The sequence below is a fragment of the Enhydra lutris genome, unplaced genomic scaffold, assembly GCF_002288905.1.
Source record: "Enhydra lutris kenyoni isolate GAN:26980312 unplaced genomic scaffold, ASM228890v2 scaffoldscaffold8, whole genome shotgun sequence".
NCBI classification, from domain to species: domain Eukaryota; kingdom Metazoa; phylum Chordata; class Mammalia; order Carnivora; family Mustelidae; genus Enhydra; species Enhydra lutris.
In genome coordinates this window covers 4,111,927-4,117,531 of record NW_019154092.1, presented here as the reverse complement: position 1 = coordinate 4,117,531, position 5,605 = coordinate 4,111,927, and the positions used below count along the sequence as shown (strand labels likewise).

Here is a 5,605-nt window from a genome sequence, read left to right as displayed (position 1 = left end):
CCATGCCTTCCTAGTACAGTACCCATCACCAGGCTCATCTCCCACTCCATTTTCTCTCCTTTCATTTTTCTCTTCTTTCTCCCAATGTCCTCCATGCTATTCCTTATGTTCCACAAATAAATGAAACCATATAATAATTGACTTTCTCTGTTTGACTTATTTCACTTAGCATACTCTCCTCCAGTCCCATCTTAGCAGCAATGTCCACAATAGCTAAACTGTGCAAAGAGCCAAGATGCCCTTCAACAGACAACTGGACAAAGATGATGTGGTCCATATACACAATGAATATTACTCAGCCATTAGAGAGGTGCATAGGATTTTTAAAATTACACTTTTCAAGGATTTACAGAATCTTGGCTTACAAACCTGGATGTGGCATGGCATTAGGAGACCATATCTTTCTGGTGGTCAGAGCAAAATAAACTTGAAAACAGTAAAAACAAACAAATAAACAAAAAATTTAAAAAAAAACACCGGTATTTTTCAAAGAGCTGGAGCAAATAATCCCAAAATTTATATGGAATCAGAAGAGACACCAAATTGCTAAGGAAATGTTGAAAAAGAAAAACAAAACTGGGGGCATCACATTACCTGATTTCAAGCTTTACTACAAAGCTGTGATCACCAAGACAGCATGGTACTGGCATAAAAACAGACACATAGACCAGTGGAACAGAGTAGAGAGTCCAGATTTGGACCTTCAACTCTATGGTCAAATAATCTTCGACAAAGCAGGAACAAATATCCATTGGAAAAAGACAGTCTTTTCAACAAATGGTGCTGGGAAAACTGGACAGCTACATGTAGAAGAATGAAACTCGACCATTTTCTTACACTGTACACAAAGATAAACTCGAAATGGATAGAAGACCTCAACATGAGACAGGAATCCATCAGAATCCTAGAGGAGAACATAGGTAGTACCCTCTTCAATAGCAACTTCTTTCAAGATATGTCTCCAAAGGCAAAGGAAACAAAAGCGAAGATGAACTTTTGGGACTTCATCAAGATCAAAAGCTTCTGCACAGCAAAGGAAACAGTAAAAAAAAAACAGAGAGGCAACCCACGGAATGGGAGAAGATACTCACAAATGACAGTACAGACAAAAGTTGATATCCAGGATCTACAAAGAACTTCTTAAACTCAACACACACAAAACAGATAATCATATCAAAAAATGGGCAGAAGACATGAACAGACACTTCTCCAATGAAGACATACAAATGGCTATCAACCACATGAAAAAATGTCATCATCACTAGCCATCAGGAAAATTCAAATTGAAACCACATTGAGATACCACCTTACACCAGTTAGAATGGCCAAAATTAGCAAGACAGGAAACAACATGTGTTGGAGGGGATGTGGAGAAAGGGGAACCCTCTTACACTGTTGGTGGGAATGCAAGTTGGTGCAGCCACTTTGGAAAACAGTGTGGAGATTCCTTGAGAAATTAAAAATAGAGCTTCCCTATGACCCTGCAATTGCACTACTGGGCATTTACCCCAAAGATACAGAGGTAGTGAAAAGAAGGGCCACCCGAACCCCAGTGTTTATATCAGCAATGGCCACAGTCGCCAAACTGTGGAAAGAACCAAGATGCCCTTCAATGGACGAATGGATAAGAAAGATGTGGTCCATATACACTATGGAGTATTATGCCTCCATCAGAAAGGATGAATACCCAACTTTTGTATCAACATGGACGGGACTGGAAGAGATTATGCTGAGTGAAATAAGTCAAGCAGAAAGTCAATTATCATATGGTTTCACTTAATTGTGGTGCATAACAAATAACATGGAGGACATGGGGAGATGGAGAGGAGAAGGGAGTTGAGGGAAATTGGAGGGGGAGATGAACCATGAGAGACTATGGACTCTGAAAAACAATCTGAGGGTTTTGAAGGGGTGGGGGGCGGGAGGTCGGGGGAGCCATGTGGTGGGTATTATGGAGGGCACATATTGCATGGAGCACTGGGTGTGGTGCATAAACAATGAATTCTGTTACACTGAAAAGAAATTTAAAAAATTAAAAAAAAAAAAAAACAATTCCACACCAAATCCCAAACTCCATATTCTCCCTTCATTACCTGAGGAAGGAATGTGGTAGTGTTGGTGTGATTATAAGTGTTGTACTGTCCAGTGTCTATTTGTTCAGAGCCCACTTTGGTGTGCAGGTGTGTCCACAAGGACCACTTTATAACTTTACTGCTACTGCAAAGAGTTTGGTCCAAGCAGGATCAGCCCGATTACTCACTGGGTACTGGGTGGATAAAGAGACTCAGCCCAGGAATCTGTCTGTCTCACTGTGAGGCATTTCCACTGACTTAAAGCCTTCTTCACTCATGAACTCCTCTGGTTCCATCTCCTCATCATGGCTGCATTGATCTGCTTGGACCTTGAAAGCCTTCCTGTTGCTCTTAAAATGACGGTCCAAGCCTTCACCTCAAACTACAAAGCAATGCATGGTCCATCCCTGTCCCCTCCCCAGTGCCTTAGGTTGCAGGAAGCTCCAGTCATATGGCATTCCTTCTGATCCTCAAAGAAATCAGCTCCTCCCATCTCAGTGTGCGCATGCTCTCAGAGTACTTGCACACACTGCTCCCACCTGTGCCTGTCCTCAGTGGCTTTCCTCATGATCCTGGTCACATTTCCTCTTACCTGCCTCTGCCTTTGCTTCAAGTCCTCTCTGTACTCTTCTCTGACCAGCCTCTGGAGATCTAAATTTCCTCCTCTACAGCATGTGACTGAGTCACAATACTGAAGACATTAGGCTCTGTGTTAAGCATAGATGTATTTAAAAGATGGATTCAGTTCCTGGTTTCATCACCAGCCGAGGAGTCAGTCACACAACTGCTCTGAGCCTCAATTTCCTCATCGGTAAGCTGGTGCTCAGTATATTGACTAACTGGGTTTCTGGGAGAATTTGCTGAGGATCTGAACATGCAGAACATGGTAGGCTTTCAATAAATGTTCATAGGAAATCTGGTGAAGTTTTAGGACTCCTCTGTCTATTGTCCCTACATGAACATGGGCATGTATGTGTACCTGGGCATAAGCTTTGGAATGAGAAGAACTGGGATCAACAGCTTGGTACCACCATTTATTAGTCAAGTGATATCAGAAAAGCCATTCAGCTTCTGTAAATGTCAAAGTTCCCAACTATGAAAATGGCAATTAACATTAATACCTCCCAGTGTTGTTATGAGCATTAACTGAGTTAATACAGGAAAATGTTTTGTAAACCTTGGAGTTAAAAACACTACAATCTACCTTTTTGTAATTGTGCCTTGCTCTGTCAGTGTTTCATTAGGTAAGATGTGCCTCTGCAGCAGAACTCTAAGTCCCCTTAGCTGGACCCATGAAAACATTTAATGTGGGCTTCAACACAGTGATGACTTACAGTAAGAGTTTGCTGAAAATCAAACCCACAATGAGATATCACCTCATACCTGTTGGATAACTATCATCAGAAAGAAAAAAGGTGGTAAGTGGTTCTTGACTCAGGTTGCCAGGATTCAAGCCCATCTGTGCTTCTTTCCAGTGTTGGGAACCTTTCAATGCATTGTGAAATGGGAATGGTAATAGGACTGAATTCCTATGGCTTCTGTAAATACTAAGAAAGTAATTCGTGTACAGCACTCAAAATAGTATCTGCACACAGGGCTTAGAGATATACACCGTATGACCAGCATCAACAGCAGCCACATCGTAGTGCAGACAATTATCTTTAAGAGAAATCTCTAGTTTCACCACGTTATTCGGAAATGAGAATCTTCTGCTGAGCCTTCTCTGATCTCAGATATGAGGAGAAAGTAGAGAATATTTGAATATTCTTATGTCTTCTCAGTCATCCCCTTTGCATACACAAGCACTATTCCCAGCAAAAGAAATCTCTTCACAATATTCCATTCTGTGGATCTCAAAATAGCGCCAGGACACCAGTGTCATGGATCATCTAGTTTGTGGCCTTATACACTTGTTGGAAAGGTTATCTGACCATGTGTGAAGCCCTAGTCACATCTCCAGTAGTAAAGCAGCCCCATGCATTTTGGCCCTGAGCTTGTCCTGGCAGGCATTTGTGCATCTATTTCTTGGGCTGTGTAATAAAGACCCTTCTGGGAGCAGAGGTCAGTGTTTTAGGTAGCAGAGGTCTAGAAACTATTGCTAAAAGCCAGGATATTGGGCCGGGGAAAATCTGTTTTCTCCTTTTGCTCTAGTGGCAGACAGTCTTGGGCCAACAAGAGGGTGTGTATCGGGGCACAGTTGAGTGCTTCCCAGGCTCTGGTTTCCCAGGAACCAGTGACTGACTGTTCTGGATAGAAGGACTTAACAGGGATGGGAGAAGCTGAGCTGTCACACTATCTGACAGCATTTTCATGAGTGCATAATAGAAAGAGTAAAGAAGCAGTGCCTAGAACAACCAGCTAGAAAACACATCTGAATGCAGTTTTGGGGAAGGATTTTCTACAAGCAGGAGAATACTGTTATATGCAAGTGTCACTAGAGCTCCAAAGACCCAATGGCCAGAGCTGCCAGGATGGGTATGCTCTCTGTCTCTAACCACTAGGTGGTAGCTCAGCCCAAGGCTGGGAAGACAAAGGCATAGACTCTGGTCCAGAAGAGGTGGCAACAGGGGGGCGGGTCTGCCAGGCTGCATAAAGGCAAGGGAACTGTGACTGAGGCTCAAGCTGGCTTAGCACTTAGTTCAGAGGATCCCATCCTAGGGTGATGGCATTTAGCTGGTGGATGCGAGGTGCCCAGGCTGAGCCAACGTCCCCAGCGAGGAGCCCAAGCACTGCTGTGCAAGAGAAGAGGCACGGGGGAGCACTGGTAAATAGCCACACTTTCTATTAAAAATGCCTTGAAAGGAATGCAAAATCATGCCCAACTTACATGTGGAAGAGAGCTAATTGGATATTTAAACAGCTTGATATGATATAATATAATTGGTTGATATCTGTGAGATAGAACTAGACATAAAGAGCAAGTGATTACAGGTTAATAAATATTTTTTATTGATGATGAGAATGCTGACAAAAATTCTAGCTCTCTCACCAGATGTGCTCTGAGTTTGGAGGGCAAAGGCATTTTTGAATATAAATCATGGGAGAGAAATTTGAGAAACAAAGGAGTGAAGAATCTTGCTCTAGTATTTGGCAAATTTAAATCCCTTGGTACTTTGTACTGGCTTTGTGGAATTTATGAGACTATCCATCAATCCGATGTTGTGGAATTTCAAATGCGGAAGTCAAGGAAAATATTTATTAAGGAGAAAACAGCATTCGATGAGCTTCAATTTTAACACATGTGTGCAACTTAAATTTATGCCTTAAAGACAGTAACTTTTAGTATGTGATTATGTTCAAATTAACAGATCACTACGGCTAGTCTCAGCTACATTTAGGGGGACTGAGTCCCAGTGCATTTTAGAAGTGTGATATCAAAAACCAATGATGTACTATACCTTGGCTAATAGAACTTAAAAAATTAAAAATATATAATATATATAAAAAAAAAGTGTGAGAAACCAAACTGAGGTTTAACTGGGGAGGGAGAGCGGGGGGTGGGGAATGAGTGTTGGGGAGGGTATGTGCTATGG

General features: G+C 42.0%; 1 protein-coding gene across 1 annotated transcript in view; it reads left to right on the top strand.

Annotated features, from left to right (window-relative positions):
• Window positions 1-4,678: 4,678 nt before the first annotated feature.
• Window positions 4,679-5,605, top strand: part of LOC111142647 (melanocortin 5 receptor) — a 2,930-nt gene continuing 2,003 nt past the window's right edge. Inside the window, exon 1 of the mRNA XM_022495963.1 lies at window positions 4,679-4,836. The gene's annotated coding sequence lies outside the window, so the exon portion shown is untranslated. The remainder of the gene's footprint in view (window positions 4,837-5,605) is intronic.